Source organism: Diuraphis noxia, unplaced genomic scaffold (assembly GCF_037042655.1).
Source record: "Diuraphis noxia isolate RWA-SAM2 unplaced genomic scaffold, SU_Dnox_SAM2 contig0002, whole genome shotgun sequence".
NCBI lineage: Eukaryota > Metazoa > Arthropoda > Insecta > Hemiptera > Aphididae > Diuraphis > Diuraphis noxia.
Genome location: NW_028301712.1, coordinates 72,908,693 through 72,935,972, shown reverse-complemented (window position 1 = coordinate 72,935,972; position 27,280 = coordinate 72,908,693). Strand labels below are relative to the sequence as shown.

The 27,280-nt window shown below is 30.7% G+C and overlaps 1 long non-coding RNA gene across 5 annotated transcripts in view; it reads left to right on the top strand.

Annotated features, from left to right (window-relative positions):
* The first annotated feature begins 2,179 nt into the window (after nucleotides 1–2,179).
* The window catches only part of LOC107166289 (uncharacterized), a 90,521-nt gene continuing 65,420 nt past the window's right edge, over nucleotides 2,180–27,280 (top strand). For all 5 annotated transcript variants that reach the window (XR_016190185.1, XR_001506119.2, XR_016190187.1 and 2 more), the window contains exon 1: nucleotides 2,180–2,322. This is a non-coding gene — a long non-coding RNA (uncharacterized LOC107166289). The remainder of the gene's footprint in view (nucleotides 2,323–27,280) is intronic.

The following is a 27,280-nucleotide window of genomic DNA, read 5'->3' as shown; positions in this document are numbered from 1 at the left end:
AATAACATAATATAATGTATATAGCAGCCCCATATTTGCCCTCGCCCGTCCTCTATACTATATTATCAAATATTATAATAATAATTCGCATTTTGTTTTCTTTCGGTTAAACGCAGCAGCTAGTATATTATATATCTACGAGTAGAATAAATGTTATTATAATTATGATTTTGTTATAATTAATTTAGTAAAATCTTTAACTACAATAAAGCTTATGTAGTTAAACACATTATAATATATAAGTAATATTGTATAACATATTTAAATACACTGTGGATTGTGATTTATTATTCATGACAATTTCCAATTTAAAGTATCTATTATTTTTATAAAAAAAATATTTTAATGACAATAGATTCATGGATAAATAATATAATTTTTAATTTTATTATACGTCAGTAGTTTCTATAATGTTGTTAACAATATTTTAGATGTGTACTTATTGAAATATTGGAGAATTTAATATATTAAATACTTACTTGTCTATAGTAAACTTATATGATTATAGCGGTTAGTTTTTAGGTACTTATAGACATTTTTGACGATTAAATAACTTTTAAGTTAAGTGAAGACTAAGTTATAATACACAAATCTCCAAAGAATTCAGTGTCTAAACTTATTGTATAGTTGTGCTTTTTTTTAATATCATCTATTATACCTACATTAAATCTATATAATTATTTAAAATATACTTAAAATACGTTTTTATAAGTTTAAACACAAATCAAAGTGGGCAAGTGTGTAACGCTCTGCTGTACATTAGGTGTCTAAAGAAATCATTGTAATAGATGTTTTGAATTTAAATTCAATGATCTAATCTCATTGCATACGAAAAATGATTCTGAAAGAATATGGTCTTACAGGCTATAATAATATATTATATACTAAGTTCATATTGCATTGTGATTTAAGTAATTTATTTAACTATTAGGCATTGATACTACTGTAGGTTAAATATATTATTGCCGAAAATGTCATATAATATAATTACATATTTTAAAAGTTTCAAGTATCTATGTAAGCAGGAATAATACTTATAATTTTAACCTTCTGAACATATCAACTAGCTAGATTACTTCTCAGAAAACATACTGAAGTTGAAAATCGAAGCATATTATTATTATTAAGCATATTATACTTATATTATAATAAGGATACAAATATACAAAAAAACGAAAACACACACACATACCCATCATAAAAAAATCAATCAAAATCTAAAATGTATAATTACTTAACAAGTATATAGTATTTTTTTCGTATTAAGCATTATTGATTTTGGAATTTTGAGAAATATAGAAGCTCCAGATATAATAATAACTAATGTGTGGCGTATTTCATACGTGTGCTACGTGTTGTTCGCGATGAAACATTATAATACCATTTTACCTAATAAGTATAATATTATAATTAACTGGTTCATACATTAAACGCGAATGAATTTTAAAACCATTACCTATATCACACGCATTTTATCGTAAACAGTAAAAATGTAATATAATATATTATAGGTAGTACCTATACCTAATACATAACTCGAGTTACCTATATACTCTGCCAATATGTATGTATATTCTGTAAGGTAAAAACAAAACTAATGATATTATTGAATGATGGTAAATTTTTTTTTTACTTTACTTTTACCGACAAACACGATGGTTCTACGATATGCATATACCACGGATACATATGTATATAGCTGTACATATATTATTTATTATGTTTAAAAAAAAGGACCGTACACTTAACGTGCCAGTTATTGTGCGTTAATAAAATACGATTCTTTTCGAACAGGAAACCGCTGCGTTGCATTGTGTTAGGGTTGGAATCCGTCAGGTAGCTGTTTAAAATGAGAAAGAGCGCACACACACGCACACAACAACCGTTTTTTACATAACATCATCGTGGAACAAACGCGGAATACCGGGGGACCGTAGATATATTATATATAAAGGGTTAATGTTCGAAATTTTAAAGGCCAACCAGTGTGCGGGGGGAAGGGTTTTTGACACACATGAGAATAAAAAAGGTACCTTTTGTGTTGAACAGCACAGATGTGTCAGTAGGTTTTGAAAAAATAAAATAAAACCCACTATGTTTGGGGAAGTGAATTTTTTAGAGGAAGGGTTAATCCAGGTACGCGGTGCGTAAGACCTGTTTGTATGCGGTAGTATTATTATAGTCGATCGTCGGTCGCGTTCGTATGCATATATTCGAATCATATACTTCTATGCATGTGGTGTAAAACGCACAAAACTAGTTCGGGAACGAGGAAGTGCCAGCGCAGGACGCGACAACGATGAGGAAGTACGCGCGATTCGAGTGAGTGCTATTTTAATATTTTATTTTTACGATATATAATACTATCATAAAAATGCAGATGTATACGCAGCAATATATAATATTATGTACGTATGGATATAAATATATAGAATATATATAATTATTAGATAATATGGTGAACTGGTGAATAAATTGAAATAGTATTGGTAGTTACCTGTATGTCAATGCTATTTTAATATTTTTCCATTGGTTCTTAAGGTTCTTCTAATATTGTACGATTATTTATTCGTACTTGACATGTAATAATTAAAGGAAAAATTAATTGTAAGTTAAATAATTAAGTTTTTAAATAACTGTGGGCCTAATGTTTTTCTTTTTAAAATATACAATAACTAGCTGCCTTATAGCATACTATTAAAATATTATGTACAATGTACATAATATAGATAATTACTGTATATATATATATATATATATTATAGACATATATTATTTTTTCGTAAACCTATTATGAAATCAAACGATTCGTTTATTTATTACAATTTTTTGTTTTTATAAAATTTAACATTTTAAACGGGTTTGCGTTAAATACAACACACAATAGTTGCGTTATGATTGCCTTCCTATAGTTCTTAGTTTTGTTTATGCGCCACTGACTACTACGTATACTGAAAACAAAGTCGATGTAGGTATGTAAATAGGTTAATGTAGATCATTTTCAAGTTGGGGCTTAAATTATTGTTATCATTGTGTAATAATTCATAAGATTATACATCTAAAAAATTACTGAGGTATTGCAGTTAATTGATAAAATAATACTGTTACCGCGTGAATGCTGTGTGTTTGCTTCAGTGGCTTAACGCTGAAAAAAAAACTCACATCAACTTTATATTTTTAAAGCTCTAGAAAAGAAAAAATGATTTGTCATAATATAAAATTTATAAATTTATAAAAATAGTTTGAAATTAGAGATAAAAATAATAGAAAATATTTTGAAATTATATAACATTATATTAGTGTGTTTTTGATTTAATGATGAGATATTTATTTATTTTTTACACAATGAATAAAAATTTTAACAAATATTATCAATCGTACATAATATTTTAATTTTAAATTGATTTATAAAAATTAAACATAATAAACAAATTTGATACATATAGGTATTATCATTATCATATACCTACACTTCATTAAATTTTGAATAAATCAATACTCTATCCGTTATTGGTAGGTGTAATAATATATTGTTATATTATGTATAATTTTGATGTCTTGAAATCATAAAAAATAATAGGTTAGGTTAGGTAATTATACAGTTTAATTTTTAGTCGAGTTATAAATTACAGTACCTATGCTATATAAAATATTACGTAGGTATTTATGAATAGGTAATTTAATATTTTTTAATACATTTATTGTTTATTATACAATATATTACGTTTTATAGTTTATTCTTAGTAGGATTTATTAATACAAAATTAATACATAGCATGTTGGTTAATAAGTACATTACGATAATTACTAAAGATACCTAATTTTAGTAAGGTTTAGATACGTTCCTTTTCTGGCTCTCGATACAAAAGGAAAAAAAATGTAAGATTTAGATATATTCGATTAAAAAAATCTGTTGGCATTGAACTTGACTACACATTTTAAAAAGTTATAGAATAATGAAAATAATAATAATTATAGGTAATTAATATTTAAGGAGGTATACATTATATTTTATTTATAATGTACTATATTATACATTTTTAGTTTATGATTAGGTTTCTATAGTAATTTATAATTGTTTATTGTCGATTGATAAGTGAATTTAAAAAAAAAGTTAAACAATAAAAACACAATTTCCATTGATAAATACGAGCATATATGATATTGTAAATACACTATAACTTAATACGATAAAAATCCAAAAACAAATTTAAATTTTTTTAATCCTTTCGTTTATCTCTATAATTTGTATAAAAAAAACAATATTATTGTAGCAGTTATTTCAAAATTACTTTTTAGTCACTGCAATATAACATTGATTGTAGCCGTAGGTAGTATATACTATACGTATATATAGAATAAACTGTACTATAATATACGTATTAATTACGTAACATATATTACGATTATGTTATATTTGAATGCACGGCGTAATATTGTATTCATTACTGAAGCAAACAATGTTAGCTCTATTGTTTATCGGTTAGGTATAGGTGCTAAAATAAATACAAAGTGAAAATAGGCGAATAAAACGTAGAAGCCAAACAAGTTCTGTGTACACAGTATAATGTCAAAAGAAGGTCAAAGAAAAACAACTACCTAAACATCATATATGTGTAGTATGTAAAACAAAATAAATTCAAACCTTTAGTTGGTCATTATTTTAGATACAAATTGTGATTTAAATAAAATTTACTATAGATAAAAACATTGTTAACACTCTCATCCATGAGAAAACACTAATTATTACTATACTAAGCTGCAATATTATATATCCATGATGTATTCTCTTACACACGTTTAATATGAAAATATAAGTGTACCTATATGAAATATAGAGATAGGTATAATACATAAAATACGAGTGATTAATTAACTGTTGGCTATTGATGATTCGGTAATTTTGCAGTTTGTAATGTATAATATAATATTATAATATAAGGCAAGAATTTGGCGAGATATGGTGTCTTTCTATACATTTGAAAACAATAATATTATACGAACAATAATAATAATAATCGACAAACCACAAAAACGATTTTGCAAGAGATTCGGTTAGTTCAGCAAAGTCCATTATTAAGGTTATTACTGTTATTAGAACCAACAACACGGTTAAATATTATCATGTATATCTGCTATTTAATATTCCGTTTTTCACGTTTCATTGAAAAATATTGGCATACTATCAGAAATAGCTAGACGTTAGGTTGTAAGTGATTATATCACGTGCGTTATTGTTATACTCGCATGCCTTGGTATAAAATTATAATTTATAATTTATAATTCATTATAATTTTAGTTAGTTTGCAAAATATATTCTGCACTGCTGTGCAGAACGATGTATTTTGCATTCGATATAAAATATCGCGTTAACGCCATAATATTACTATATACATATGGCTGGCGGTCTGCTCGCACCCTCGGTGGTCGTCGTGCTGCTTTTCGGACGTACAACTGTTAAATATACATACATATATATTATATATATATATATATGATGATTATAAACTGCACTGGAGGAAAACTAGCGCGCGACCGCAGACGGAACGCTAATCGCGCGCGTAGTTTTCTCGGGGAAAACCACACACACACACACACACACACACACACACACACATACACACGCGCTGCAGCACATATACGATATATATATATATATATACGTTTTCTAAACTTGAATAATAATTTATGTTGAACGAGTTTGGCACGTTAAGAGCTGCCAACTCCACACTTACCGGAGCCTGCCGTTCTAGAACAGCGTGTGTGTACGTGTGTGTGCGTGTGTGCGCGTGTGTGTGCATATAACGTGCCCTACATGTGTATACTTAAACAGCCGAAACAATTTTCCGGAAGCTTTTCCACCCGCCGCACCATACGATCAGCCAGCCGTCTCCTCATGTCTCTCGTCCGCGCGCGTGTAAACATATTTACCATCGAACAGTACCTATATATGCACGCAGGCGGTCGTTTCCTCGAAGAGCAGCCCGCTACTGCAGCAGCAATAGTAAACGAATTGGAAACAAAAATAAAAACCGCAACTACTCGACAGCATATCCCCGCGCCGTTTTTAAAGCAATAACATCGGGGCGAGTTTACGGCGACGACGGTATACCTACCACTCATATATATATATATATATATACCTATATAAAATATACACGTATATACACGCGTAGAACGTCGCGTATTTTTTGTCTTTTATTATTTTACGGTCGTTTTATATTTTATTTTTTTTCCACACGAGTTTTTTAAACATAGATATAATATTGTAATAATACTATATGTGCTGTATAATACGTATAACTATACATTATATTCGATGCTATGTGTGTATATATTATGAGAAATAGCTAGGTAGGTAAGTATAATAATAACAATAATATACGTATACATTTTTAACTTCACTGAGATATTTTGCTGCTCATATAAGTCAAGTATTTTGTTCAATTACATGTTATATACATATATATATATATATAATATTTTATACAAATGTTCTGTCCCAGTTTTTTGTTTTTGTTTATTATTTGTATTTTATTTCAAAATACTGTTTCTATTATTATAACTGCTGTATCTCTACTATTATTATTATTATTATTACTATTATTATTGTTTGTTGTTATTTTCGTTTTTCGACATTTTCCAGAGTATTATGTACATAACGGTGGCAGGCGTATATATATATATATATATATATATATATATATAAAAGTTGCGAGGGTGATGGGTCATTAGAGAGGGTCCCGTCCGCCGAAACAGCCAATAGGGTCCTAATCCCCACTGCAGCCATGTTGTTGGTCAGTGCCAATTTTTCTATGCTCGTTTTTTTTTTCTGGGGGTGGTTTCCCTCCCCCGTAAAATAACATCGCCAGGACTCCATATTTACTGCTATACTGCTGGTATGATCAGGGTATAGTTAGGTGCATTGTGGGGTTTGTTTTTATAGGGAAAATCACTGAATAATGCATAAGGTTTGCGAATTATAAATGGGTATTTTTAAACGCACGGCGCCAAAAGCTGTATATATATAATATATACATAATGTGAGAATAGAGAGATTTGGTGCGTGATGTCGTTTATGTATATTATGCTGTAGGATGGTAGTATACTTAAAAGTTATATAACTAGACTAAAAAAATAGAGTGAATTGTTATCATAATATTCTATTCCAAATAAAATTATTATTTAAGTAAGAAATTGAAATACGCATAAATAGATGCAGTTACATATATTTATTGTTGTATTATTGTGTAATTTAAGTTTTGTAAACAAAAATAAAAACTAACCAGCAAACACGAACATTCATATAAATAGAGATACCTTATACCTAAATAACTCTAGTACATCAGAACATTGATTTAAATACGTGAATATTTGTAGAATATTGTGAACAATAATTGAATAAATAAAAATTTAATTGAACAAAAGAAATCACTATAAAAAATAACGAGATGTGAAATAAATAATAATCTATTGATATATAGCGGTGTCCGATTTAAAATCATCATAAACTGGATACCTATATATATACTACTAGCAATAGAGTCTAAAGGATAGGTTTTTTTTTTTTTAGCTTTTGGAAACAACTATTATAGCTAATATATATAATATAATATAATGTTATATAATATAATGTTATATATATATATATATATATATATATATATATATACCTATATATTTATAATATAAAAATGTTAAAAAAAAAATCCTTTATATTTTGGTTTTTAAAATTAAAAGCATTTCATCATAACAAGTTTTACTTTATATATCATAAAATTATATTAAGTAAATTAAAAAATAGTATGAACATTAAATTTAATACAAAATAGGTTTAACAAATAACTAAAATAATAAAGAAATCATTATAGATCATCACAAATAAAAAATTGTATGGTAAAATATTGTAATACTAATGTTATAATATAGGTATATAATATATTTATATACCTATACCTATATAAGATTTCTAGAAAGATACTCGCTGCTTGCATGTATATTTTTAATGTTGAAATATTACACCTAAAATAATATGTAAAAACTGTTTTAAAGTAGATTTGTATTTTGCTAATAATTATTTTTCAAACTGGAATTTTCCATTTATATTTCCGTACTTACCAAATGATACGGATAATAATATAATATAATGTATCATGCATGTAGTACCTACCTTTATAGTTTATAATAATTATTAGATTTTTGATCACATTATTTCTTTTTTTTCTGTACTAATTTTTACTTGTTAAAATGTTTAATTTCTAACGGTAATATTCTGTGTTGAACAGTTATCTTGACTTAAATGATAATAATAAATTCAATTTACTAAATATTTTTTATAACACCATAGAGCCATTATAAATATTTAAGTGTATAAATATATATGCAGTTATATACATATAGATAATAGAAAATATAAATTCAGCAAAATTCTTAGCTATATATAACTATAATAAGTAAAGATCTATTTTTATTATGTGCAATACAAGAAATAAAAATAGATCTTTACTTATTATAGTTATATAGCTAAGAATTTTGCTGAATTTATATTTTCTATTATCTATATGTATAATAACTGCAGATCTAATAAAATGTATCACTGCAAGGACTTATACTGCGGTGTTATGTATTCAGTATTTCACATATAATTTAGCTATATACTTCAATTTATGCAGGTGTAGGTACCTGTAATATAGGTAATTCAATAAAACGTTAAAAAACATAAAATAAAACAATCATCATTCGTGTATGTATAACCTATACACCCATAGGTATACTACCTATATTATAATTTATAATATACAAATATTGAAATATACATGATTCGTACATATAATGATGTAACCTTATATGATACCTATATACGAGTATAAGTTTATGTAAAAATTAAATATTGTGAAAATGTTTAATTATAAACGAAAAAAATACCTACCTAGCTGAAGTCTAAATGTTTTAAAGGTTTATGAACATTATCTACACGTATTATTTTATATAATATATGTAGGTATATTTGCTTTTTAATTTTTAAAAATAATAAATATGTACACAAATATTAATACTATAATACTATATAAATACTATATAACTATAGAATAAGTATTGTTTTTTCTATAAAAGTATAGGCTAGCTGATTACACAAATATAATACCGTAAATAAGGATAATTTAAAAAAACGATTAAAATATAAAGGTAATTTTAAGTATATCATAATGTAACAATTAGCAAGTACACGTCTTATATAACGGGGCCGCTCATCGCGTTATCCGCAATGTATATATAAGTATATAATAATAATATTATATACATATAGCTGATAAATAAATATATATATATATACCTATTTATCATGAATCACTGCAGTCTGCAACTTATATATATATAAACATAACATAATATGGTAGGTATATATATTTATTATTATTACACGCTCCTCGTGATGTGCAAAATTAATAATTATAAACGGACCAATTACCGGTGCCGGCTAATCCTCGTCATTACGATCTACGAGGCCACCACTAATTTATTATTATTATTATCGTCGTAAACGCGCGTCGGACACTCACGCGGGTGTGTGTGTGTGTTCGTCCCGCGAGTAAGTGGTGGGGATGGTGGGCGGGTGAGCCGCGACTTCGGCCGGCCGTCTCTCGGTGGGTACTGCCGCCGTAGTAGGTGGGGTTGGCGAGTTGCGCAGTGGCGGGTCGTGGCGTGCCGGACCAGCGAATGGACACCGGCCAATCGATACTACGCGCGGCGTCGGCGGCGGCAACGCTGTTCCGCGCGACGTGTGTTATTTTACGCTTTTTTTTTCCCACCTCCCCTACCACTGCTATGTATGTAATATATGTACACGACCCTATCGTTCCACCCTCGTGTTATATATTAGTATATATATATATATATACCTATATATATTTAATATATACGGCCATACGGGGTGATCCATTAAATGTAAGACATTATCTTCATTATTTGAGTATAAGCGCACTAACATTTTTGAAAAAATTTGATTGTTTAATTTTGTGTCGTTACAGTTTTGGAGAAAAAAAAAGATATGTTTTAATATTTTCTAAAGTCTTTTACTGTTTTTAATACAAGAATATACATACATTTATAATTTCATATTCCGAAGCAGAATATTATTCGGAGTGTATCATTATATATCAATAAAGTTTTGTTGAATGCTGTAGTTAGTATAGTAGATCAACATTTTTTGGGTTACCTTTACCTATTATTATGTAGGTACCCTGTTATATACTATATCAACCACACGTCGCGCTCTGCTCATCCAAAATGCAATTTCTTTAATTTGCTCGCATAGACTTTTCGCCAAAAAATCAATTTTTTTTCTTCATATTATGTATAGCACCTATACCTACTCTAAAGAATATCTCGGCTTTGGAATAAAAAATAAATATTGCATTTAAAATAATTTGAAAATAGTAATGATTAATGACAATAAGACACGTTATATTTAATAAATAAAACGTTGTTTATAAATGACGTAAAAATATGTAATATAAATATTTTCAAAATGTTAATACCGTTTTTGTAATATTGAGTGTCAGAGCATTAAATGGACCACCCGGTATATATGTATAATATATGATATTATGTATATACGCCATGTTCAATTTACTTTTCGGACCCTTTCCGGGCGTGTTCGATTTATTTTTCGGACTTTTCCATCCGACACGCGTCATGTCCTGCTCCATCATCTATACAATTTATATATAGCCAAGCCACGCGTGTATACTACGTGTTATATATGCTGCGCCGGGGTCGGTGCTGTCGTGGGTGGTGATGGTCAGAGGGAGAAACGGGTAAAAGTTTTCTCGTATAAGATTTTGGTGTAAATGCACAATATGTATATACACCTATATATATAAAGGTATACCAAGAAAAACGACTTTGGCCCACCCAGCCTGTTTGAAACCCCAGAATCCTATACATGCCACCGTTTACTTCACATCGTCATCTTCACGTACCTTCTTCCTGTAGTTCTGTATATATAGTCATATATTAAAGTGTAAAGAAGAATAAATATGTGCTGTAGTTTTTATATGATGATTTTTCACCACCTACAATGATGGCAATGAGTCTTAAAACAACAACAATGCGCTGCTCACCTTTATATACAAATTATATAATATGAGAATATAGGTATATATATATATATATATTATAAATAATTCCGTAACTGGTGGCGTAATTTATCAGGCACGTCAAAAGGTTACGCGTCGGATTTTGTCCGTGCAATTAAGTAATAATGTTAAATTACTCAATTATTTATAAATACACCTCTTGCGACCGTGAAAGCGGACTGCTTCTTCCTGCGGTTTATAGGCATATATATTATTACAGTATATGTATATAATATATATAAGGGATGAAGAGAGCTCAAATCTAAACGTTTATTATTCTTTCTATATACATATATAAGTATACCGTTTTATATATTTTATCATATACCTATACCAAAGTACCTACTATTATTTCTAACAAAAACAAGAGAATGAGAATACACCAAGCGGGCAACTGGCTTCCGTTCGGCAGCTCGTATTTCAAACATAACATCATACATCATCGGGCATTTTTTGGGGGGAGAGAGAAAAGAGTTAAATTTAATTTTTGAAAAATTGTATTTTAAAATGATTTATTAATGAACATTTTGAAAAAATGTAATAATACCTACAACTACGACCTCTAACCCACTGAATACGCTACTACTTATACTATAGGTATAGTGACCACGGGTAGAAAGGGAAAAAAATTCGCAATATTGGTGTATGCTCTTTTGAAAGAAGTATTTAGTCCAATAGAGTACCTTTCTCGTATATATAATATATATATTATACAGAAACAAGTTTGGACTAAATATTATAATGTTTACGAGTACCCATATAGCTTCGTATATCTACGTCAGAAAGAGGTTTTTGATGTAATTGTAATTATGTTTATTAAGTTGGAAAAATATATAATGTAATATCATTGCCCGACTGCGCATAAATTTACGCACAATAATTATTTTAATTCATAGCAGCACATAATATTATGATATGCGACGTGTTCATAATAATCATTTATATATAGATTATAGATACATTATATATTATACAGTAGGTACAATAATATAAACAATTCTACTATTTTAAAGCTATCATTTATTAAACGTATATATTGGTATATAAACTATATATACACCATAAGATATAATAATATATTATATGTATAGGTTAGGGTATTACATCAGCATCTATATCATAAAATATACATCGATCATTATATTGGTTTATCATTGAATACGATATTTTTTTTTTTTGTTCTCAACGCAAGAATGACTATATATATTATAGCCGTATAGGTGATGGCGCAACTTTTTATAGTGAATATAGTTGTGATTGCCTCGATGATATTGAAAGGGTAAACAGAAGTATAGGTAATTGTTTTGTAATTTTCATCTCCGACGGGGGTAGAATTTCGTGTTGAAAATACAATGTAATGATCCTCGAGTGTGCTTGAGGGTATATAATATTGAGTTAGGTTATTAAAAAAGTGTCTAATCATGATTGTAATAATTTTATAAATGGAATTATATCCCATATTATGATGTAAGGGAAATATCCCAGTTGATATAACATATAAAAGATATGTACATCACTTATTCATTTATTATTATGATATTGATATCGTGATGCATATATATATAGGTTAAACATAGGTGTTTAATATGTTTTTATGATATGCATATATATTGTTTGTACATATATTATAGATATTATAAATATATGAAATATCATGGCAAAAATGAAAATAAAATGTTAATTATAATATCTATAGACTATAATATTAATAAACATTTTTTACTAGATACCACGAATACATTATCACATATTTTATATCGCGCGACATTAAAATATCATCATAAATATTAACGATAATAGTAAACAATACTTTATTAATGCTCTGTTTAATTAGAAATCAATATGTAAATTCCTAATAAAGTAATAACGGATTAACGGATCTGTTATGAAAATAAACAATTCATCGAATACCGGTAAATAATTTATGTAGATACATAATCGATTTGTCTGCAAATACAAAAACAACAATATTTATAGATCTTAAATTCACATGTTTAAACTTTTTCATATAATAAGGTATGCCTGGTTTACTCTGCAATAACAGATTTGAAATTAGAAATAAATTATTATTATTAAGTCGAAAATTAAGTTGAGTTATTACAGGAGATGACATGGGTTAATATATCTAATATCAATAATAGATTATATATAGTATATACTATATATGTACGTATTAACACGGTGGTATTTATATTGTATCAAAAGCAGCTACATTAACCAAAAAAATAAAATTTAATATGAGATTACCTACTGCTCCAGGTAGTAAATCTAAATACTTTAAAATTATTGTATTGCAGTATTATTATTACTATTAGAACGTGTATATTATTATATACTAGTATAACAAGTACAAACTATTATGTTTTTAATTTCTGGTAAAATATAGTTTTCAATTGATTTTGCTTTGTTTTATATTTATCTGCAATTTCTGGTTAAACGTAATACATAAACATCGATAAACAACTATCATGTTAACTGCAGATACATATTAATAACACATTGAAAATTATGATGAAAGTGATATTGAAATTTGAAGTGTAAAACTAATATACATATAAGTATATATATATTGCTGAAGGTAGCTTATAGTAAATAATATGGTACTATATAATAGATATTTTTATATTATATGTCGTTAAAATTTCATCAGACGAAGAGGTTATATAACATATACTATATAGGTATATATATCAATATATGAATTACTGTAATTCTCGCTGATGTTCACAGTTCACATATATATATATATATATAAAGCTAAGTACATTATTATAGCTGGTTTGAACATCGCATAATACCTAATATAATAATTTTAATAGATGACACAGGTAGATATAAGAAAACTAAAGGTATATGTAGAGAGGTATACTTACTTCAAATAATTATCGACTATATAGTATCTCCACAGCTTGAGTGTGTAAATAAGTTTCGCTATGTCCATAATGAGATGATATAATATTGTGATATGATAATAAACCTATCCGTGCCATTAAATGTAGCTGAAAAAAGGATACCACCATCATAACCCTTTGCCAGTGTTATAGTGACATGGTGTAGGCTTTTGAACTGTCGTCGTTCGCATCGACTCGGGCCGAACCTTTGAGCGACAGCCGCGCGCGTACGTGCCCGCGATCGTGTCCGGTAACGGTCAGCCATTGGTCGTGCGTGACCCCGTGTAGTCGTCCGCGGTGACCCCGATGGCCGACCGGGATAACGTCAGGTCCGTTTAGAGCACGCGCACCTGGACGAATGCCCCGCCGCGTCAACCGTCACGTGTATAATGTTATGTAATATCGCAGTGTTATAATATTCTATCATTTTATAGATACAGAATTTTATGCATACGACCGGTTTTTTACACTGCTCGACCGCGGTCATCGTCGGCGGTATATTATACCTATATACGACATATGACCGCGCGTCCTACGACGGAATAATAAAATATATTATGATATTACGCACGCACGTATCTACATACAAATATCATAATATATTCTACGCGAACACGACTGTATGAACAATTGTATAATGATATTCGGACGTTCGATGCAGCTGCTGCGGCAGTCTAGGCCCGTCTCTGTGGTACCTTATACACTATTATGCATAATATATGGATACCTATGGTTACCTATGGATATATATATTATATAACTACTGTGATTTTTAACTGCATGACGAATTTCTATGTTTATAAATGTGACAACAGTCTATATTATAATATTGCACGCTTCGCCTGAGTCGTTTGCGGGCACAAAAAATCATCAGAGCTGCACTGTCCTTAAATAATTGATTCCGAAAAAAAATGTTTCTTAAAAGTGTGCTTGAACATGTTATATCCTAAACAACTGCAATAAGGCAATGTTAAACCTTCAGGTATACGCAAATTATATTTTTACACTTTTATTGCGTTCCTTTCTAATTTTAAACCAAATCCAAGCGCTGTACTCAAGAAATATTACCAATGTGGCAATGCACGAGTAAGTTGTTTTGGTAGAATACTTACTCAATATTTGTGTCACGTTTGTCTCCTTATCCTTTCCCGCCGCTGCAATCTTTGCAATCATACTTGTATTATATTACATTGGTTTCCTGACTTACATCACTATCCATGAATAATTAATGAAAATTTAGTTTAATATATATAAAAAAAAACACACACATCATTGTAAAATCAATACTTTCATCACTTCGTTCAGAATCTAAAATAAGTTCTATAAATTGGATGTACCTTATTAGAATTTAGAAAATCATAAAAAAATATTTATACACGGCAAACTAATATATAGAATTTAGATGTACCTATTACAGTCATGATAAATACAATACTACGTTTCCACACGATTTTTATCTGTATAGTATGTCTCTGACTTACACACCCTTGTACTGCAGCGATATCATAAACCACCGCGAGTCCTTTAACCGGTTTCCGCGCATTGGACGTTAACAGTAACACGTAGGTATTTATACACACACACACACATATATATAAATCCACGTCGTTATAATATTATATACAATTATATATACCACCGTACAATAACCCTCCACTGCCATCGTTGTACCTATCATTTTATAATATTATAATATTCACTCGCAATTTTTTTTACGATGGCACAATTTTCGCAACCCTTTTTTCACATGCTGTCCGTGACTTTGACAATGAAGATTCAGTATCGGTCGTTAGTCGTTACATATTATTTATATACCGTACCTTTGTATACACATACACACACACGCAGCATCACATATTATAGGTACAGAACAAAGTGCGTTTTATCCCTTACCGTGAGATTTATGCGCGGGCATACCCGCATACGCGATGTCGAAAGGGTCAAATAATTCTTGAATTCCATCGATTAGAACTATATCAAAGGTCATGCGATATATGGTAAGGTACTTACTTACAATATTTTATAGAATTTATATCAAAGATCGTATAACGTTTTTATTATTTTATATACTCATATATAGTATAATAGTTATATATATTTTAATTATTATATAGGTTAACTCGTATTTTATATGTCGCATGGAATACGGGAAGATAAATATAATAAAACTGCAGTGCTGCAGGTTGTTATGTGGTCCAGTTTTGATGCATAAACTATATTATATACGTATTATACCTATATATGTACACATACAATCACATGTGGGGTGCGATGCGCTGCAATGATGAACGCGAATTCTGTCGATTAGAACGATGTCAGAGGTCGAGTTCGGTACATAATAAGTAGATCAGAGATCACAACATGCCACCGTCCGGCACAGGTCCAGATAAAATAAATATATCACGTTAGGTACATGTATTATATTATTTAAGCGAAACAACAATATTTGCATTACAATACAATACGGGTCGCCGATGCGGCAATGTGGTCCAGTTTTTGTCGTGTAGCAGGTAGGTACACCATCATCATGTGTACAGATCAAAGATCATCGGCGGGGTTGGTCCAGATAATTTGCATACATTATATATTTCATAATGGGCATTTGCCGCAGTGCAGGATAGCGATTGAAAATTTGAAACTGGTTGCTGTGGTCCAGTTGTGTGCCGTGGGGAAACTGCAGCAACGACGGCGGTGATGACCGTGGGGTGCGTCTCTCGCGTGGCGCGTGCGTGCTCCTCGGATGACCCGAGATCAAAGGTCATAGGGATGCAGTGCTCCAATTTATTAGACCCGTCACGGGGATTACCTACAAAGGTATACCTTGACACGAATAATAATAATATAATAAACGCGACTCGTATATTATACGAATATTATAATATTAAAATTATGAAAAAAAAACGCGCGAGGCGAACCGGTCGTGAGACGACCGCGGCGATGACTATCTGCGGCGGAACCCTTCGCATGTATAACATACTTAACTGGGGATGATGACCCTAGAAGATCATCCTAGCAGTGCCCCTGCACAGTGATGCATATGCATATATATATATACGCTGGAGAGAAGTCGTCGACGTGTTTTCGGTGGCGGGCCACTCATTCTTTTCCTGCCGGCACGTTTTGCATATAATGTAACGCCGCCGATGCAGCTCTTCAAGGGCCTCCATTGTGCGTGAATATAATAATATATTATGCACCGTCGCGGTGCAGATGATGACTAGGCGCAAAGGTTCGGACCCTCCCCGATCCCGCGGGCGATATACTTATAATATATATACATATACATCGTAATAACCCAATATGCGCCGATCAAATCTAGTCTCTGTGCTCCTTCTCCCTCTCTTTATGTATAATATTATGTATGATGATGATGGGTACTCGACAGTACGGTTTGTATTATTTTTTCTATCGTTTCCACACGCGCACATATACGTAGGCACTACAACTGCATTGCGACCAAATTGGTAAGTGTCGCGTTTTTCCCTTTCTCTTTTGATTTCTTTTCGAATGTCGAGTACCTATACCTATATATATATATGTACCCTTATATTTATTTACCTATATCTACCTAACTAACCTTTATATTTACGCGCTTTTCGCCCGCGGTACATATTATAGGTACTGAACAACCGTGAGAATACGAATTATAGGCTGCAGCAATATAAAATGAAACGAAATATATATTATGATATTATTGTTTATCATATATATATAATATGGGTATACATGTGCGAAATGATTTACGTCAGCGTGACGTTATAGACAGTAGAGTTGGTATATGGATAGCGTATAGAGGTATATACCAGGTACATACAGAAATAATCATAATATAATACATCACGTGTAACAAATCATCGATGTTCGTTCGGGCGTTATGATGCGTCTTCTTGTGCAGGACGATTCGAACGCGCGCGGTGTATTATTTTTGCACGTCGGTGAAAACAAAACGAAAAAAGGGTGAAATTTATTTTAGGTTTCTGTGATGCAGTCGCGTCTTCTGCAGGCCGGGTGTTGTGTATATACCGCACACCTATACGCATATATATATATTATATATATAATATATAACAACGCGCGATATACGTGTGATTGAAAAATGTTGATATTTTCCAATACCCATTAACTTGTCCCTTTTTTTATTATTACTTTTTTTTTTGTTACCTCTGAAAGGGGCTAAAATATCGCAACAATAACAACATGTCACGCTTCGATAATTCTACGTGCGTGCAGTTTGATGCGCTCGCACACGAGTGTGTGTGTAGGATTTGTGCGAATTCCCAAACTGCAACGCAAGGGTTATATAATGTTATTTTAACAGGTTTTTAAGTGTAACGTGCAGTTTTTTTCTACGTTTGTTTACGGCAGCGGCAACCCCTGGGAATTTTTTTTGCGACCAGAAAAATGTGTATATCGTACCACCTTTATTATATAGAGGCTATCATTTCTGTATATATAATATATATATATATTGTTTTTGTGTGTATGTGCAGTATACTATAAAATATCGAGTAATTGATGAGAAATATAAGAAAAGGGTTCTCAGCAGTTATGCTGCGAAACTCCTCTACATATGCTACATTGTATAATATTATAATATTGGGCTATCATAGTCGTATAGGCACTATTTATGATATTATGTCTTATTATTACAAAACGTCGGCGGTATAGTGAAGGCAACGGGAATTTATATAATAATAATATATAAAAAAAAATTGATGGGTATATTTATATATTATTATATAAGAGACATATAATATAGGTACGCGTAGAATTGAATATAATAATAATAATAATAATATTCTTGGCGCGGTTAAAAGTTGAGCGATCGTTCCGTGTAATAAAGATCGGCGGAGGTGCTTTTACGACCATAAAAGCTAACACGCGCGAGACGGTATAGTTTAATGCCGAATAATAAAAACCTGCCCCGCGGGCTGTTGCAGGACTATATATAGGTACGCTGTGGCGTCGGAGAGATACGAACGTGCGCTCGAAATTGTTTTCTTAATCCCATTAGTCCGGTGCTGCGATAAAACCATGGTACACATATATGTATACACCTATACCTATATCATATTATTATCAATCATTCTGGTTTTGACGAACTTCTACCTGCCAATGCTTCTATTGTACACTGAAGTACCGAAGTAGGCACATGGTTAAAAAAAAAGGCTTACGATTGAAAAATAATTATTATAGTATCAATTTATTTTATTATTATCGTATGGTAATACTATCAATAATAGGTACCATTTATGAATACAGTATATTTTTCATGAAAAATCAGATTGATAGCAAAATAATTTCTTAGTATCATAAAGGTATATAGGTTTAGTGGTAAATAATTTTATTGCATAGACTAAAAAGATTATTTCTAATTTTTCATAAGCACCTCGCGTTTGGACTCCAACCGACTGCTATGTGTAATACCTATACATATTTTTTTATTATTAGAAATAAGCCTCGGCTGCGGAGGCCATTGGCTGACATAGTTTACATTGTTAATTATAATTGTTGTATACACTATTTACATTATTTACAAAAACATTACACATATTACACATATTACAACATAATAGATTATAGATTATTAATTAGGTTGGTCTTGATTAAAAAGGACATCATGCGGCTAATGTTGTCTGGGTGGAGGGCTTCCGACATATTATTTGATACTCCAGCTTCTCGTCTGTCCGATTCGAAGGAACGGCATTCAGATATGATGTGTTTGATAGATAGAAGTGTACCACAACTGGCGCAAATGGGTGGGTCTTCTTTCTTCATCAAGTACTGGTGAGTTAGCTGCGTGTGTCCTATGCGCATTCTATTTATGGAGACTTCCATCTTTCTTGATAATTCAGGTGGGGAATGCCATGTGTGAATGGTGTTTTTGATTTGGTTAAGTTTAGAGGCGCCTTGTTTCCATTCCCGTAGCCTATACATATTTTATATATTATATGGGCACGCATCATAGGATAAAATACCACGATCGATCATCGTAAAAACAAATATATATTTTTAGAAAACGAAAGTATTTTCGTTACGATATCTGATTTTAAATATTGTACAACCATATAATATATCGTCCTTTTGAGTTAAAAGAGACAATGTTTGTTTTTGCGTAATTAGGTACATATACATATATAGTTTCTGCAGGTTTTCTGAACACTGATATAATTCGAATTCAAAATTATATGAAGACCAACAATCCACATGGTTGCAATAGAAATATATGACTGCGTAAAAAATTGCGGAGCATGGGAATCATTGCTGAGAATCTTAACCTACAGATATTTTTTTTTACTTTCGTCATCAAAATTGGAATGAGTGATATATATATATATATAATATAATGGTGTTGAGATTTATGGGTCATGCGACGATTGTGAAGCTTAAGTGTTCACGTGTTACTGACCGACATCATATTATATAGGTACGCGTAATGGGTCGTAGTATAGGTATACTTATATATATATATATATATACATATATGGTCATGGTATAACACTGCTGCAGTGGAGTTGTAAAACATGAGAACGTGATGCTCAAGTGACAAGTGAAATGTCATTTTCTAGTGGGCTACATGTACATATATTTTACATTATTATTATTATTATATATATATATATATATATATGTTTGAGTTGAGACGATGTATAATATGTATGGCGTTTGTGAGCGTGGTGTTGGACTAATGACGTGTATGTGTGAGTATGTATACCCATGTAGTACGTCGTGGAGGGGTTTGCGGGGTTATGGTAAAAGACGGCGAAACGCTCCTCCGTGATGTTTTGCAGAGCGTGGGTGTGCGGAGAAGTGGCGGTTGAGGGTCGAAGGCAGGCGGGTTGAAACGCACACCCTAAGTAAATGGAAGTAGCTGCCAGCGCCGACGCGTGCTGACCGAAACTAGACAGAGAGTGATGTCGGACAGCAGCGAGCCAACCCTCGTTTGCAAAAGCCTCCGCCGGACCTTTGTGCAGCGCTCGCCCGCTGCCGCCGCACAGTGATTTATGATCCCCAGCAACTTTCCTTTTCTGCAGACCTTTTTAATGGTTATATATTCCTCCTATTCCTTCACCCCATGTATATACTTACGACGAATACTCCGCAGATAGTGTATACATATATAATAATATATATATTATGTATAGTACCCCGCACATATATATATATATATATATTATACACGGTCCGGCCGCTAAAACTTATTATTATTGTTATTGCGTGAAAACTTACTTTTCACTTTATTTAATGCATATATATATATATATATATATCCACATACATGTAGATATATGTTATGTACACATAAAAAAATCTATAAATTTCCCGGCCCTTTGCCCACGCGAGATAGACAACAACTAATCGGCACTCGCCCGAGCGTATATATATATAATCTCGACGAATCACAACCATATATAAATGGTTTATAAAATTATATGTTATTTACATAATTTATTTAGTGTTTAAAAAAATACCCGAGCTTAGAATATAAAATTGTAAAACAATATATAATTGTTACTTGTTAGTATACCTTAAAACCAATGACAATGATTAAAATGTATCATATCATTTTACTGTAACCAACAAAATCTGAAAGTAATATTATATGAAACAAAAAATTGAAAACAAATATGGCGATAACCTTTACTTTAACCATATATGTGAACAAATATGTGATTGATATTATAATATAATACAATAATAATATATATGCATATTATATTGAAGTGTTAGATAATTTCGTGTCCACACGACGTTTATTTTAAATTTACAAAACAATTGTTAAACAATTCATTATTATTAATTATATGATAAATACTGTCAAATAATATTCATTTAAACATCTATTAGTTATTTCCTATACCAATTAGTATGTTTTTCCATACAAATTTTAAAAATTAATTTCGTATAACATAGTGAGTAGGTTAGTATAGATGATTAAAAATTTTAAATAAAAATGTTATCTTTAATAAACAAAATTGCAATTATATACCGTTTTCGTATAATATAATCATAACTTTCAACATATTTTCGTGCCATTTAGGGATATTTTGAAGGATCATTTAAAACATTATGTTGTATCTACATAGCTATACTGTTACTTGCAAAACATGTTACTACGAATCAAAGTGAATAAAAAAATAAAATAAATATATACAAGCCTTATGCATCTATTATGGTTTATTACATTTATTTTGATATTTTATTCGTGGGCATTAATATAGGTATACTACCTTGGTATAATATAGATACTAATTATAACTGATATTAATAAGTTATTCTAATCAAAATCAATAGTTATTTTTATAAAATTAAAATATTATAAAATCCTCTTTAATATTACCTAACTTTCTTCATATACTCGTGAATTTTTCAATCTAATTTTTGGACAAATTATAATGATCATTTTCCATTTAGTTTGAATATCGTAATATTTATAAATATTTAATGTGACTCGAGTTTATATATAAATTATTCGTCCATCCCAATATTGTTTCCCTTTCGTGAACAATTTTTTTTCCATTTAGGTTTAAACCTATAATTAGGGTTTATACTTTAATAATAAAAAATCTTTTTCGAAAAAAAAACATGGGATATTTTCCTCAGCTTTCGTTACCCATAAACTTTTTATCAATCAAACCAGAGTTCCGGATTCATTTTTACTTCCCTTGAGCCAATATTAATAATAAATTCACTGAAGTTTCCGTTATGTCATGTCTTCACGTCATTAGGGTAAAGCTGTATGTACATAATATATAGGGTCCCGCAATTGAAATTTGTACGTTATACTATATTAAATTACTGTCCTGTGCGCAAGTACATTGGCTATAAATAAGTGTTTAAAGAAAAAAAAACTTCAGACTAGAGCTTAGTAATATAATTAAAATATTTATAACAACATAGCTCCAATAATGTGCCTAATAATTAATATAATTATAACGGGAAGAATTTTCAGTCATAAAAAATTAAATGTAGGTATAATTAATGTTTGAACGAATATTGGAAAAGAGATACTATATATTATATTATTATATTGTTATACACTCGTCGGTAGGTATATGATTATGGAATGTTCTATATAGTACATTAAAATTACTATGATAATAAAATTAAAGCAAAATGTTATTACAACATATGTGTATATAATATAATTAATGACTTAATGTGCAGATAACGGTGATAAAATATTTAAGTAATATGCTAATCGAAATAAAATATTTATCCCTGCAAGTCAATAGTAAAATTCAAAATCTAATATATTGGTGTAGGTACTATATAAATACACAAAACACATCAGTTATATGTACTACAGTTAATAGATATTTGATTATAGATACCTAATTATATTTGTTTTGTTTTTTTAAACTTATATTTGAATAGGTACATACATATATTATTTAAAAAAATATATAATTATATTCACTCAGAGTTTCAGAATCATTTAACAATGTTCGTGCTCATCACAGTAACTTACTCAATGACGAGGAGTTATACACTCCAAATTTTCTAACGAATTAGACTGTTTTGTCAAATGCTTATTTAATACATATTGACGCTATTAACTATAACTTACAAGACATAATATGTTATATAGGCATTCATATAATACGTATCTAGATGTTATATTAGCCTCTTTCAGCAACCGCGCAACTAAACGTGCGGTCTATAACTGTGATTATAAAGTTTTATTTGGTATAACTTAGGACGAGCATACACATATTTATGATGTATAATATAAATATATTCATAGGTTGATATATTGTATTATCATAGGTTTATTAAAAATAGTATGTACCTATAGGAATATTATTTCAGCAGTGAGTAACCATGACTTGGGCGAGAAGTCGAAGGTGTGTCAAACTGATAGGGTCATGTCGACGTGTGCCAGTCGTTGGCATATACGAGTATGTGTTCTGTTATATTTTAGTATTCCTATATATATTATATGGTCATATGGATGTATATATATATTTATACTACGCAGCGTGTCCCGTATCGGCAACGGCCAGTTTCGGCGGGCGAGACCGGTCGAGCCGGTCAACATAATTGTATACTTTCATACTGCAGTCCGTAGATTTATTATATTATATTACCTTCATAGACGCTAGACGCATATGTTATAATGTCTGTTCTTGTAACAACCCATGTATATATTACATTGTTAAATTATATTATTACAATTGAGTCTCGATAACTCGAGAATTTTTCTTGCCCTTTGACGTTTTTTTTTAAAGTCGTGTGTAGTAATATGTGACAACTATAGTCTATAAGTAAACATATTTTGTAATTTAGGCCAGTGAAGCAAATGTACTGAGACAGCTTAATTGTAAATTAGGTATAAGGCAAAAGAAACAAGGGAACGGGGCAGTCGTAGTACCTGAGTACTACGATATACGTTTACTGTTTTTATCTGTTTGTGTGTATTTAAAATCTTAAATAAATGGTTATTAACTCATTGGATTGTTTGTTTAAATTTGGCGTCACCTCGTATATCTAAGTCTGACCTGAAACCGATCAATTTATGGTCGTTGAAGATGAAAGTATTACATTTACGTTTTTCTATCTATTATTAAATAGGTTAAACTGGTTAGTTCGTGGTATTTTAGTCAAATAATCAGAGATAGAAGTGTATGAACTGAAAAGTGCATATACCTACTACATGTGTTTGATATATGAAAACATGATATTTAAGTTAACATGAAAATTCTAAAAACCAGATTTTAAGTTATTACATTATTTAATAAAAATGAAGGTAAGCATGCTTGGTGAATCATTTTTCGTTGGTCTCCAACGTATTATCGAAGGATAAGTATCACTTAACGAAGATAAAGCCAGAAAATCATCACGTTTATTTCTTAATCTAATTTCTTAATATAATAATCTTAAATACATTGTAAGTTGTAACAGCAAATGACCAATCATATATAATATGGTAAATATTACAATGATTTTCCGTGTGTTAAATATATTGCTTCAATATGATTGACTAATATGACATTACACAATATAGATGCGCGTTATCGAAGCCTGAAAATTCTGAAATATACAGTATAATAATAATAAAAATAATATATTATAATATCATATCCGTTGAACTGTGTGCGTGTGTGTATAGCGGTGGTTTCCCGGGAAAGGAAAAGGGGGAAGAAAAATACGATCGTGTTCCGGTCGCCATCACGGTGCGTCGGCGGCGGACCAGAGATGTAATAATATATTATTATTATTATTACTGCGTTGTACGTGTGCTAGCCGTATATTATATATTTTCTATACGTATAATACACTGCCCCGGACCTGTGGCGGGGTGTGCGAATATGGGAGAGAGTGAGCGCAAATAAACAAAACGCGAAACACAAACATTCGCGCTCCGCAGCAGCGTGTGTGCATGGGATAACTTTCGAATCGGTTTTTGGATGTTGTCGGCGGCGGCGGTGGTGGAAGTGGCAGTGCGGGTGGAATGGGTGGATGATATATGACCGAGCGGTGGCGGCGTATAACCGGACGAACGGACGGACGGACGGACGGCCGGCCAGAGGTTACTAATGGACGACCACCGCGGCGGAGGCGGGGGTTCGGGGGAACATGGCCGCCCACCAGCCGCCTTCCGATGTTTAATAAACTACCCCCTACCCCTCACGCCACACCCGGTGCACAGCTCGTTCGCCCCAACAGCGGCGGCAGCAGTGGCGGTGGCTTCCAGTCCAGATATCCCGTTATTTATTATATCGTGCCTTGTCTCGGGTTATATATATATAAATGTGTGTGTGTATAATAATAATAATATATATAACGGCAATTTTCCTTATTTTCACGCTCCCCCGCGTTCATTGTCTGCCGCCGCCGCCTTCTTATTCGCGCGCGCGAGATGCAATGCACTGCTGCACGGCACAGCATTATATTATTATTATTATATACACATAATAATATAGCCGCAAAACAGTACGTGATGGTGGTGACGAAAAACATTTAACCGCGGTGCCATTAGTCAAGGCGACGATGGCGATTACGGCAGGTTATTATATATATAATTATATTTTATTATATCATTATTGTTATGCAATATAATTGTGCCAGCGCACGCACCTCATGATATTATTATATTTTTCGCCGCCAGCAAGCTGTTGTTGTATAATATGATTATTCTTCCTCCCGTTTTCGCTAAAGTTCAATGTTAATAATGTAATCGCGAAATCTTATACGCCACGCTGACCGGGCAGTTGTAAAATATTATGTACCTATAGGTAACTATGTCTATTAAAGCTTAGGTAATCCTGACATATAAATAGTACCTACATATATATATATATATATATATATATATATATATATATATATATATATACTATTAGCCTAATCTGTGCAGATAAATAGCTATGTCTCCAATAATGCATGATAACAAGTTCAGCTGTAATAGTTGTTAGTTATGTAGTCAACTTACAGATTTCGTTCCTTTTGCAACACTTGCTGGTTGAACCTGCAGGTTCCAAAGACATTAAGTACCATAAATATACCTATATGGTCACAATAATTTTATCCATGTCGATTAAAGTCGGTTTAATATTAAGTTCAGAACATGATTAAGTATGCCATGAATAAACTCGTCCTTCCTAAATAATATAATATATTTATATAGGTATAAAGATATATATACAACTATAGGATGATTAGAACGTATAGATAGATCTGTGCGGCCGTGCATAATATATATTTCTACTTTCATATTTGAACGTATGTTTTTACATCCATGATGCATTATAATAGACATGTTTTATTTTAACATGTTAAAATAGTCAAAACTCATAATATGATTGATAATATGTAACATCCATCATAGATGTAGCTAGCTTAGGCTAGAAGCAACTTATAATTAAGCTTAAAAATAAATAAATAAATATGTATAATATTGGTATAGCCGTATAGGTTTTGCTTAATATATTATGATTGATAGATTTATAAATACTTAAATATAATTACAATAAATCTCAAAACATTCAATGTAATCAGTAAATTATTTGTGTTTATTAATTTAAACATACACCAAAAATATATACTTTCAATCAAGGCAGCTACATTGTGATTAACAATTTTCTATTTATATAAGTCGTTCAGTTATTTCTTCTCAAACTAGAATAAATAATAAAATTAATAAGCCTGCAGATAATGTTAGTTGGTATTTATTAGTTGAATTTATTTTTCATCTCATTGTGTTTATAAAAATATAAATAAGTTGTTAAGGATATTTATTTCATTGAA